This window comes from Amblyomma americanum, chromosome 1, assembly GCF_052857255.1.
Source record: "Amblyomma americanum isolate KBUSLIRL-KWMA chromosome 1, ASM5285725v1, whole genome shotgun sequence".
NCBI classification, from domain to species: Eukaryota; Metazoa; Arthropoda; class Arachnida; order Ixodida; family Ixodidae; genus Amblyomma; species Amblyomma americanum.
Genome location: NC_135497.1, coordinates 187,496,786 through 187,509,990, shown reverse-complemented (window position 1 = coordinate 187,509,990; position 13,205 = coordinate 187,496,786). Strand labels below are relative to the sequence as shown.

The 13,205-nt window shown below is 45.0% G+C and overlaps 1 protein-coding gene and 1 long non-coding RNA gene across 6 annotated transcripts in view; one reads left to right on the top strand and one right to left on the bottom strand.

Annotated features, from left to right (window-relative positions):
- The window catches only part of drosha (ribonuclease 3 drosha), a 187,978-nt gene that overhangs the window by 143,851 nt on the left and 30,922 nt on the right, over nucleotides 1-13,205 (top strand). The window lies entirely within an intron of this gene.
- LOC144114378 (uncharacterized) overlaps nucleotides 1-13,205 on the bottom strand; it is a 60,261-nt gene that overhangs the window by 38,121 nt on the left and 8,935 nt on the right. The window contains exon 3 of one of the 3 annotated variants that reach the window (XR_013311023.1): nucleotides 8,092-8,280. The exons of the other annotated variants lie outside the window; for them this stretch is intronic. This is a non-coding gene — a long non-coding RNA (uncharacterized LOC144114378). Of the gene's footprint in view, nucleotides 1-8,091; nucleotides 8,281-13,205 lie in introns of those variants that run through there. 3 annotated transcript variants of the gene reach the window in all.

Here is a 13,205-nt window from a genome sequence, read left to right as displayed (position 1 = left end):
GAGTACTGTCAACGGTAACAGATGCAAGGGTTGGTCAAAAGTTCCCAGGTCACAGTGTTGGCTTTTGAACCAAGTAGTAGGGTATTTCCGACACCCCCAAGCTCAAACTCTCTGTAAGGTGAGGAGGAGTCTAATCTAACCTCTCAGTACCTTGATAGTTTCATAAGCGCCTCAAGTGCCCAACTATACTTCTCAGAAGCAGACCCTATGACCTGAAGACTTTTGACCAACCCTGTATGTGCACGGCGGGTGGCACAGCAACAAGAATGTCTCAAATGAAAGCATGAGGAACAGGCTGCTACCATAGAGCTCCCTCCAAATTTCGCTATTTACACAACATATCGTCAAGATAACTAATTTTCTTTTTTTTTACTTTTCCTGCACCAGAAAAGTTTTTGCTCAAAAGTGGCCAAAAAGACTTCTTTTCGAAAGACCAGTTTATTTCATTAATAATAAGATCAATAACTTCTTGAACAATGCCCAGTTGCATTCTAGTGCACTCAGAACTCTTGCCAGAATACTCCACTGGGCTAGGAAGCATTTCTGGATATCAGTATGACACCACTGTTACCTGATGTGAGTACATTTACTTTCACATATGTGAATACATATATATAGTCATTGTCTTCAGCTTCACTCAAAGAGTAAACCTTCATTATCACTGCTCGAACTGCAAGTGTCAGCTGCTATAGCTTTCTTATATTGCATGTTGGCTGTAGTAGTACATGTGCCACAGAATGTGATGCCGTGTTCACAGTCTGGGAGAGGGTGCTACAGCGTCTTTAAAAATTTTTCTCCTGAAATACAGTTGAGCCCACTTAAAACTGCCGCAGATATAACAAACGCTTGCTTATTACGAACGAGCATGGTGCTACCGTCAAAATCTGCATTAAGGCAATGGCAACTCATCTCGGATACCACAGCGAACAACTGTGGCCGTGTCACTCGATTATAGTGAACAAGGATGCACTGTAAACTCGCCCCAGTGACTTAAAAGCCCGCGCTTCCAGCTTGGCATGGACACAGAAGAGTGTCTTGGTCACTGTGACACCGCACTGGAAAGAATGTGTCGACCCAGGAAAGCAAGAAAAAAATCACTGGCAGTTTACCATTGCTAAACACGAAATATTATGCGAAAGCACGGTTTTTAGTAGGTGAACACCACTACCACGTACTTCATAGCGCGACGGACCTAGGGAGCCAGTTATGCGCCTTTCTTTTTCTCAACATCAATAGTCTCAACCTCAAGCTGGTTTTGATAAAAGGAAAGGCGCATAGCTACCTCAATTTGTAGGTGGATGCCACCACCTAATCACAGGGCGACTGAGGTGTCCACTGACCCAGTTACATTTGCTACTCAGAGGCTTCACACAGACACCGCTGAAACTCGGGCAGTATGGCTAGAAGTGCTATCGTGCTAAAAAGTGGCATTGAAACAGCAGGTAACCGCTGGCCAAGCATACGCCGATGACCTATAAGGTCATTCATTGCCTGCGTGTGCACCAGCTAAGAGAAGCATTCCAAATGGAAGGAGACCTTGGGCACGAGACAGTGGCAGTGTCGGAAGTGAAGCTAATATGCATGGTCGTGGACCAACTAACGGCAGCGATTTGAAGATTTGAATGCCTTGCTGGCCATGCTGGTCACATGGTGTGCGTCGGCTTCACCTTTTGTGCTGCTACCATGTGCAGGCTAAGTCAGATAGCAGACAGTGCAGCTGATATATTCTTTTCGCGTGTGCGCTAGGCTACTTCCATCACTGCATGGGCCCAGGAACAGCAGATGACGCTGTCGAAGACACCATATTCAGACGCATTTGATTTGTGGCAAGGCGTCGTAGGTGATGCATAGTTAGCTGGATGTTGTGTCGGATGGCTACGCTAGTGCGGTGACAACATGGCAGAGCCGTGCTCTGTTGAAGCAGTTGTGCGCAAAGGACAAGCACTCCCCATGCTGTTAAGAATCTGATTAATGTGGCCGTCCTGCAGCCACCAACTGCCATGGATGGTTCAGTCTGGCTGAGGAGTACATGAATGCTCTAGGTAGTTTAACGAAATAGATGTGCGTAATGCAGTTTTTAGGAGTAAATGCCACTTTTGGCAGACTGTATTTTTGGCTGTAACGTAAGGAGTCCACTAACTACGAACATCGGATGCAACGAATACAACCCACATGATCGCCAGTTTTGGTAAAAGTGGGCTTGACTATATTTTAATAATCCAGCATTGCGCTCTAATTTTCCAACATTGTGTTGCTATCTGTGATCAGTGCATGAAACTAGTGCTGTACAAATATTGAGATTTTCGAATACGAATGTGAAGAAAAATAGCTTCAAATATCAAATCGAATATCTGTGCGGTTAAAAAAAATATTTCAGAAAATGATAAACAAGCAGATATTGTTGCTCTTATATTTTTCAAAATAGCGTTGGTCTTTGCAACTGAAACAAGCAAAACCAAACTGCCTCAGCACCATATAAAGAAAACATGATGTGCACAAAAAAGTATACTGCTTGATTAGACAGCGTAACAGTATCCAACCTGTAATGTAGTCATGCAAAATGAAATCCATAACATGACGACTGGGAACAAAAAATAACATGATGGTTAGCAAAACCTCATTGATTCGGAGTTCAAGGTACCAAAAGAAATGACCGGGTTATCCGAAGGTCGATTTATACATGTAAAAAAGAAACTGCCGAAAATCCTGTAAAGCCTGAAGGCGACTCCATCGCGCAAACACCTGTCTTCCTGTAGCCCTCAGCTGTGAACCGAAATCTCCGATGCAAAGCAAGTTTCTCCTCCTCATAATCCAGAGAGTCCTCGGAAGACAGTCGCCCAAAGAGCCTGAGAGCTTCCCCGCCGAGGCACAGGCTCAAGGCCATGGCCTACTTCTCCTTCGGCCAACCGTGCTCGGTGGCGACATGCTCAAAACGATTCAAATACGCGTCCAAATCATCCCGTTCCTCATTAAACACTGGTATCAGGTTATGCGGGCTAATTTAAAAAGCAGTTGCTGCACCACGCTCTGCATTTTCAGCATTAGGATTAAGAGGAGGATTTTCTACGCTTTTTGTAAGTTTAACTCGCAGCTGCAAGTTCTGGGCATGTCGCTCCACGTTCTGGTAAGCCCATGATGATCGCCCACTTTTAGCATGCTGGAAGAACAACCTGAACGTAAACGAGGAGGGAATGCAAATAGGTGTCGGAACGCCGAGACTCCTTCTAAAAAGGAAAATTAAATAGCCAGCGACGCACCAGTCGGCCTCCGAAAGCGGCGCAAAGCTGAGATCAGCCTACCGGTGAATGCACAGGCCGACAGTTGCAATCGCCGCAGGAGAACGGCGAAGCTCAGAAACCGAAACTATGGAGCCAGGCTATTTTTTGGCCTAGCAACAGGTGCCCTCCGAATATTGTAATGCCTGTCATTACGCCCATTTAAGAGGTGCGCGGGTAATAATCCACCATAAAATAGGCGGGATTTTTACACGATTGCTTGCCCTGTTGTGATACTTCGATCGACTCGCCCCTTTGGGAGCATCACGCAAAATTCCGCAAGTAGGCTTTCCCGCATACCACTGTTGACAAAAATGAGATGGTAGAGGTCACGCTTAGAGGGTTTTGAAGGTGACAGGACCAATGCCATGGGTGTGGGCATTAAGTATGCAACGTATTACAGACAGATAAAAAGAAGCACGCTTTTGCATTGCAATCTTGTGATTGTTCGAAGTGAGTCATCGGCCAACTTGTTCGCAGCACGTGTGATATGTGGCAAAGCCCACTTGTGGAATTTCGCACGAGGGCAAGCCTAGCGGCATTGGAATGCAATCGGTCCACATGTTAAACGATGGAGAAGAAAGGAAACAGGACTTTTGTATTGTTTGCCTGGAACTTTAAACTCGATTGTCGGATAATTTGCTCAGATATTGTGGTTTTGGCACTGTCGAATATATGAAAGTAGGCGTGGTATTCAATTGCTGCTGAGTATTCAAGAATTTTCAAATAGTATTCAGAAATTCTCGAATATCAATTTCTCGAATACGAACTGAATATCAGACATATTTGATTTGAAACTGATAGGACAAGTTCTCTTCATAGACGTGAGATACCCGACATGGTTATAACAAATGGCACCTTTTTGTCCAAAGTCTTGGAAATAAAAGTTTTGTCTATTAGACGCAGTATCATCTGAACAGCCATCCATGGCTGCTCGCAAAAGTTGTTCACAACCATGAGCGAAGGTGCCAACAGTGATCAGACCTAGCCGTGCGTGAAGCAGAGTTTAACGCGACAACCTGAACACCAACTGAACACCAGCAGCAGCTACTTGCCGAGTTATTAGTTTTGTAGAGCAGCAGTAACAAAAAAAGAGGAAGTGCACGCACCATCAAGGGGAAGATGGTGAAGATGATGAGATTAAAGTGGAAGCATTCTAAGGAACTGCTGAGTATCCCCTTTGATCAGTCTTAGTATCAAGGCACAAGCCTAATTGTCGCATTCTTTTTTTTGTTTTTTGGGGTATGAATACAAGGAGTAGTTAATAACAAATGCTTTTTGCAGAACACAGCTATGAAAAGAAACAGGTACAGGGTGTCGCACACACATTTTACTTTACTCGTTATGAGCAAAATTTATCATGCCAGGCATTAAATGAAGGAGAAGGAATGGGAATCATCTCCCGTAGATACAGTGATGGAAGTGCTGCTCCAATTGCACCAAACTGTGCCACTAATGGTTTGCTGTTCTATCTCTCGCCAAGGCATTATTTCAACAACAGATTGCACCAGACCTGCACCAGAAGCATGGCTAAATTAAAAAAATGTTTAAATTTGGCCAACATTACCACCCATTTCTTTGACAGATTGTCGCACAGCTGAAAATGAGAACGAAAGCGCACCATTGCACCCAGCCTTTATACTGCACTCGCACATGTATAGCCGTGCGAGTCGGATGTGTCTTTGCAAGCTGAATGTCAACTTCTGCAAATGTTTGCGGTTGTTTGCATTCGCACCTGTATGTCCTCAGTTCGTGATTCACATTTGGTGTCGAAAGTTTGGTGTACACACATGGCGGCCACTTTAGCCGTGTGTTGCCATAATCAACTAGCGGCGCAATCTTATATTTGTGAGCGGTAGTTGGCCGCTGCACATGTTCGAGAATGTAGGCTGTCACACCCATAGTAGCGTCACACCCATAGTGGCGTCACACCCACAGTGGCGTTACGAGGGGGTGCACAGGGGGAGGGGTGCACCTGCAGCAGAGGAGGGGGAGCGCAGTGAAGTTGATAGTGATGCTGTGCTTGTTGAGGATCCTTATGAATGATCTGGGTGTTTCAGTTGCAAATCTCTTATCCTTCTATGGCTAATTGTCTAAGAACACGTTAGCTGTCGAAATAACTTCCCTATGGAGGCACCTCGAAGCAACAGGCTTAGCCTCAAGAAAGCCAAGCATTGATCCGCATTGTACTTTGTGACATTTATTACTCAGTGAAAGTTCATTGTCTTGCACAACCTTTTCACCTGACCTACAAATATTTCGGAGGGTACATCTTTATATGGCATCATGAGAGGGAGGAGGGGGGTTCTGTTTTAAAACCTACCGTAAAAACCGGACTATAGGTCGGACCGGAATATAGGTCGACCCCCTAACTAACCAATTCTAAAAATGAAAAAGATCTTTTTTCAATGGGAAAAGTACCGAAAGACATCCTTACTTGGAAACAAATGCGACTCGAGAGGTTGGACAATGGTGACAGTTTTTAATTTCACTTAAATGCTGCTTGTATGTACACCCGGTATTTTTTTAACAATATCGCGCACCAATCGGCCCGCGTGTTTGTTTCTGGCACAGGCAAGTACGGCGCCGTAGAGCAAAGCCCTCCTCTTCATGAATCGCCGCAACCAGGATGGCGAGCCTTTGAATTGCGCCCTCGTGAGTCTAGAGGCACGCGCGATCTCTGCCGCTTTCACGCGGATGCATTCGGCAGTCACAGGCAGCGATCTTGCTCGCAGCGCAACGTTTCCTTCCTATTCTCGATACACTACGGTCTGCCCACGAAATGTTTTCTTCTGGTTGCTGCAAGTTGTAATACGCAGCTTCTGCCTCCGCCAGTACTGAATGCTCTTTTCGGATACTCCAAATTCGCGCTGTACCGCCAGCTTCCCGTGAGCTTCCTCGTACTCAATCGTGTTTTTCTTGAAATTGACGGTAAATTGCCGTTAGCTTCCGCTTTGCATCTACTAAAACGCAAAATGGCAGCACTGCTGCTGATGGCGATGGTGATGGAGGCTGTTGACTTCAGCCACCCATTGTTGCAAGACTTCCATATTTTTCTGCCAATGACCGGTATATAAGACGGGGGTCGACTTTTCACCATGGTTTTTTGAAAAAAAGTTCGGCCTATATTCCGGTTTTTACGGTATCAAGAACTGCTTTCCATCTAGAATGGGATTGGGCCATCTATTTTATCAGAATTTGCATATCTGTTGAAAGCGAACTGGCAAAGAAAAATTTTTCATTTCCTTTTTTTTTTCTTGCTCCTGGCACACTCCGGGTGAGTGAATACATTCACCAGTTGCCTCCATAGTTTGTGCATCCAGTTTTCCTTGTCAGGAATACGAGAGGTGTTCAATAAGTTGCCTACCTCAATACGAAAACAAAATTTTCGGAGCAAATTGAACTTACTACATGTCAATGTTATTCTCTTCACATCAACACACTAATTCCGCTATTCTTTCGATGGCTTCTTTCACAACAGAAGAAGACTTCCTGCTACTGCAGGAAGCATGTTACCGCTTTTTACTGCATTATCTTCTAAACGCAGAAATTTGTTCAGGTTATGAAAGACAACATAATCCCAGGGACCCAGGTCTGAACTGGAGGGTGAATGCTTAAGCTTCATGAAGCCAGAGTCCCAGATAGCAGCTTGTGAGCTACGAGACACATTGTCTTTAAGCAACAGCACACTTGTCGACAACTTCCCATGGCGTTTCACTTTGACTGCTCACATGATGCCTCCATATTGAACAATAAGTCTCTCCTGCCATCACCTTGTGTGGCATGAATTCTAGTCATGAAATGCCTCCTGTATCCTAATAATAGTTGACATTTCCATAGCTTCATTGGAGTGGGTGACCTTGTGGCATCATTGCATTGGCTCTAGTTTTGACTCTGAATTGTGGTGACGGACCTGTGTTTTAACACCCATAAACGAGAATACAAGTCTCCTGGATTTTTCAGGCGTAGCCTTTCTTGGCTCTGAGTGGCGTGGACGGAAGTTTGTGGACAGAAGTTGTCCACGCGAACTGTCAATCAACAGTTGATAAGCAGCATAAGCGAAAAAATAAAATAAATAACAAGAATGAATACAGTAATAATAATAATAAAAATAAAAATGAAGCATTAAAAATAGAAATATGAAAGCCTTCAATAAGCAGCATGACGTCAAATCCAACCCTTAGATGCTCCATCGCGCGTACACCGGCAGCACTCTGACTCAGCGCGCTGCACAGTGACAACAAGCATAGTTTCTTTTTCGTGCCGGAAGCCCACCCTGCTGGATTTGCTGATACAAAATGCACCGTGTCATGCCGGTGCCGGATGGGTCGCGTGGACAGTCTCTTCTCTCCTTTTCAACAGACAGGTGTTTTACTGCGCATGCGCCTTGGGGCTGTGGCGCATCACTAACATTGCACTAACCTGACGATTGATTGATATGACTGCTACCGCCCTGTCGTGCACTGAGGACGTTGGAGTCTGAAGCGCTGGCCAGCAGCGAAGTGTTTTGCCAGTAAACGAGTACTTACATATAGAGAGATGTGCGGCCATGCTCTGCGGACATCAAAATCGGCGTGACTGAATTTCGGGCGACTAAGTGTGATGCACCGACCACGAGGAGGCTTAATGAGATCCCACTGTAGAAGGAGTTTAAAAGTTAAACGTCGAGTGCTGCTTTCTTGAGTAGCAGTCGTAAATAGATGCAAGGAGCTGAACAATGTTTCTCGCTTTCCTTCCTTGGTTTGGTTTGATGTCGTGTAAATCGAGAACCAAATAAATTGATTATTTTTTGTGGTAATTTTAGGTGGGCTTTGAATTAACGAGGTTGCACTGTATTTCAACAAAATGGGGCGCAGCTGTTCATTGGAGTCCGTGCATTATTCCAACGATCTGGACCTGTCCTTCATATGAAGTACAGAGATGGTTGTGCTGATCAAGATGATTCTTCACCACATCGTGCGTGGCCTCATGGGAGAAATGAATTGGCTTCGTTTGGAGTGTCTAGCTGCAAGGAAAGAGGATTTGTAGAGACACTGAAACCGCTATTGTAAATTAGACGAGCAAGTGAAAGAAGTTATTCTGACTTCGAGAACAGACCTTCTGTATCAAAGCTGCTGGTTGCTTGCTTTCCGAACTGCGCCTTGATAACACTGTGCTGGAGGACTAAGTTTATGCACCCTAGAGCTATTCAAGAGGATGGACGTGAAGCACCGCAATGGCAGACAGCCTAAGAAGGCCTCTCTTCCCTCTGCTCTCTTCTTAGGCCGTGTGCCGTTGCACTGCTTCACGCCATCATGCAAAACCAATTCGCCCAACAGTTCGTGCACTTAAGAGGTGAGGAGACTGAGAAACTGATCACAACAGATACCTGTAATGGTTGCACCCCATCAAGCCTTGATGGACAAGTTTTCACTTCTGTGAACTGAATCATAGCACCGTTACCGATATAAACAACTCGATGCTGCCTGCTAACATGTTTTTACCTTCATTGGGAGGAACGGATCTTCAAGTACCGTTTGGTAGCAGTGTTTGTCAAAGCTGTACTTGGCAATGCTGACATTGAAAAAGGCGCTGGTGAAAGTCATGACATGCATCTCATGATCGTGGCAACCTCGATCTAGAAAGTTTGATTAAGGCTGTCAACAGTTCACAAGTGTTATCCTGTATGGTTGAGTGTGGTATCCAAACCAGCAACCGACAAGATTATGCTTGATAAAGACTGTTAGCAGCCCAGAGTATCCCAAGAAAGCCTTCAAACAAAAATACGGTCAGCGAAAAAGATGCTGCAGACAACTGAACTCATTGCGAAGGCAATGAAAGCAAAAAAATAATAATAATAATAAAAAAATTGAGCCCATCGAAAGTGGTTCAGCCATACTAAAAAAGGGGCTAGCAGATTTTTTGACTGTTTTTCACAAGCTCACTTATTTAGCAATATCAGTGCTCGTTAAACATTTCCAGGTGGTTGAAATTATTCCGGAGTCCTCCACTACAGTAGCTCTTTTTCTCTTTTTTCTTTAACTCCCATCTTCCTCCCTTCCCTTATGCGCGGTTGTGCCCATCCAGATATGAGACAATTACTGTGCCATTTGCTTTCCTCAAAAACCTGTTTTCTAATTTTTCTAGGAAAGAGCTAGTCCGGCTCAACAAAAATGTGGATAAGAGTATGTAGTAGGAATATTTTTGAGCACTTTTGATTGCTCTCATGAAGTTGCACTCCAAATTGCTCTCCCAAATGTATTTATTTTTCGGTTTGTTTGCATCCACATAAAAAAAAACGTGACAGAATGTCAATTCTTTGTGACCATTTTTTAGACCAAAAGCGTTAATCTGTTTGACCCTCCCATGTTTTCTGACATCAGACGCAGCATACTCGCTAAGCCTAGCAGCTCTGTAAATACTACATTCTAGCAATGTTGGTATATACGTAAGCAGTCTGAAAATTTGGCGCGTTTTATCGCTAAAATTTTGTGGCGTGGGCACCTTCTCACAAAGCGAAAGCTTCATGTGCCTTTCGTTGATAGGCCGGCGCACTCACTAATGAGTGCACTTATGTCGCCTCACTCACACTCGCATTTGTGAGTGCGAGTGCGATGAGTGGATGTGAGCGCGAAGGGGTATAAGTGTGAGTAGAGATGAGTGATGAGTGGATGCGGGCCTATGTAAGTGGCTGTGAAAGGACGTGAATGGCAGGTGAACGTGACAGCGAAGTTTGAAACTTGTGTTTCATGACAACGGTTGACAACTGAGAGAAGCAAATATTCACTCCCAAGCGTGCTTGAGGCAGCATAAAACATCATGCCAGTGCCTTTGGATGCCTGAAGCACACGATTCTGCTGACATGGGAATAGCAACCTTTCATTGTTGTTTGCCTTACTAGTTCACCGTTGGCATGGGCGCAGGCTCTTTGCTAATGCAGTGAGCTTCTACAGGTTGTGTCAGATCCTTAGATGAAATTTCATATTGCCACTGCTAGAAATGTAGATGTCTCTTGTGACGCCTTCTACACGCCTCATATACGCAGAGTTCTAATGCTTGCTGCTGAAACAATGACTGCCCGCTTCTCGGCAATAACTAGCGTAAGGAGGGATCTTGAGCACTGCAGTGGATGCATAGGTTTTTTTGTGCCTGGGTGTGTGCAATGTTGTACAGCTCTGCTCTGGTCGTAATTTTCTGATTGGACTGGACCCAGAACTGGCAGAGCCTTCCATTGCTGATGCAAAAGAGCCTGACTTACTTGGCCCGGCTCTTTAACCGCACAAGCTCGGTTGAAGCCCGGAAACAACGCGAAAACGAAGCGCGCTTTTAAGTACCGCCAGAGGTTTTTGTTTCTGTCATGTACTTGAAGGATCCCTGCATCGCAAATCAAGCATGTGGTTTTCATTGTTTGTATGCTTAGCATCAGACATGATGATGCCTTGACGTCAAGGAGACAGCGAAGTAGTAATATTTGATGTTCTAATCTTGCTCTAGAAATGCTTGTTTCATGCCGATGGTGACGAAACGTTGCAGAGATTTTCGGCAGTGCATATACAAGGTTTGGCTTGGCTTATGGGGTTTTAACGTCCCAAAGCGACTCAGGCTATGAGAGACGCCGCAGTGAAGGGCTCCAGAAATTTCGACCACCTGGGGTTCTTTAACGTGCACTGACATCGCACAGTACACTGACCTCTAGAATTTCGCCTGCATCGAAATTCGACCGCCGCGACCGGGATCAAACCCGCGTCTTTCGGGCCAGCAGCAAAGCGCCACAACTACTCAGCCACCGCGGCGGCGGATATACAAGGTGGCAACTAAATTGGCCGCACTCTTTTCAATTGGTTGAACGTACAGCTCGGACTGAATTCTTCTGTACTTGGGAAAGGGACTAAAATATAATATCTCTCAGTATTTTTACATTTTCGCTTATGAAAAGACTACAAAAGAAAAGCAGTAAAAGCAAATAAAGGCTAATAAGAATAAAGCTAGAGGCGACAGTTTTTGCTTCACTTAAGAGTATCCTGCACGTAGGTGTTGCTATTAACGATACCGAGAAGGCAGCAAAGAAAAACTGTCTGATGGACATGATAGCGAAAAATGTGACGAAAAGAGAACAGGAGAGTAAGGGTGAGGGGGGCACAGGAAAACTTTTCATAATTAGTAGGTCTTAGGGTGCCAGCATGTTGGACACTGGACTGCACATAGAACAGGAAAGAGTTGAGGATCAAGCTCTCCCATGCTCTTCCCCAGAGTACAAAAAATCCATTTTTTTTTTTTTTGAGTCATGAAAAGGCTCCCATATGCGTCATCTACATGAAAAGCAGGCTGCCCTGCCAAGTCAACAACTGCATACAAGCTTCCGCTGCATGTGTCAAAGGCGTTCCCGATTTGTGGCGCACAATATTTGGCACTGGGCGAGTGAAATGAGCGTGTGAAATGCGATTCTGTTTTATTTTGGTGTTTTCAATATCTTAGGTGGAATAACTGCTGTTTGTGCACTCCGATTTCAGCAATTCTACCCCCATTGATATCCGGACAAAATGAGGGATCCTTTGAACTGGATGCTACGATTTCCTCTAAGAACTTCTGCATAGGGTTTTTTCCCAGTAATGTCTTACCATTTCAGAAGGTCATGCACTGCAAAATGGCTCACAAGTTAGCTGCATACACATTCTTCCACGAACGACGTTTCCTCAACCAACAACGCAGCGCTTACATCATCATTATCATAAGCTGACTACGCTCACTGCAGGACAAAAGCCTCTCCCATAACTCAATTAACCCTGTCGTGTGCCAGCTGTGGCCATCCTATCCCTGCAGATTTCTTAATCTCATCTGCCCGTCTAACTTTCTGCTTTCCCCTGCTACAAAAGGACGTCTTGCTGGGCAAGTTGGTAGCTGTACATCTTTTTGGTTACAGGCGCGAAAACGGACACAACACAAAGTACAACACAGACACAAGGCGCTCCGTCCCCTCTTTCTACCTTGTGTTGTGTCTGTTTTCGTGCCTGTAACCAAAAAGATGTTCCCCTGCGACGCTTCCCTGCCTTTTGAATCCAGTCTGTTATCCTTAAGGGCCATCGGTTATCTTGCTTACACATTATATGCCCTGTCCAAGCCCATTTGTTCCTCTTGATTTCTACTAGGTGGTCATTAGCCCATGTTTGACCCCTGACTCACTCTGCCCACTTCCTGTCTCAACGTTATACCTATCATGTTTCTTTCCATAGCACTTCCTATGCCTGCGCAGATTCGCTCATGGTCTCTGCACACACCGGCCTCAAGTGAGAACACTGCGCTGGTTTCTCAAGCCTCCTTCATACAGGGATTATGTGCAGCACAGACAACATACTACACAGCAGGCGTGTCCACACATCGGTCACGCATACCTACTCTGGCTAGACGAAGCCAGCCCTGCTCTTAACTATGCTCCAAAGTAAGCAAGAGCTGTTGTAAAAGGACGGATAACGGCCACTCTCCTTCGGATCCTTTTTCCGCAAAGAAAATCTGTATTTGGGGCTTATTGCAGCCATTTCCCTTTTCATGAGGAACTCACTCAAGCTTTTCAAAAACACTCTTGACTTCCCATGCCGTGGAAAGTATTCATAGTCGCCACCTTCCTCCAGTATGTTCACGCATACTTGAAGAGAACAGGCACACCATTGTCAAGGCAAACTCATTAATGTTACCTAGACACCGTTCAAAAATATGTCTAAGCATCTTAGCTGACGTTAAACAGTCACTCTGTGTATTAGCAGTAAGCACGGAATCACGCGTGTGTAACACTGGCTCGGGCCATGGAAGATGCGTGATAAGTGACTGCTTCGTTCAAGCTACAAAACTGTGAAAATCGGCCAGACTGCTAGAGCCCCAGCCGCTCACCACCACATCTGTGCGACCCAGGCTATGTTAGGGGCGAGTGAACGTTAATGTAGTGAGTAGACATGAGCG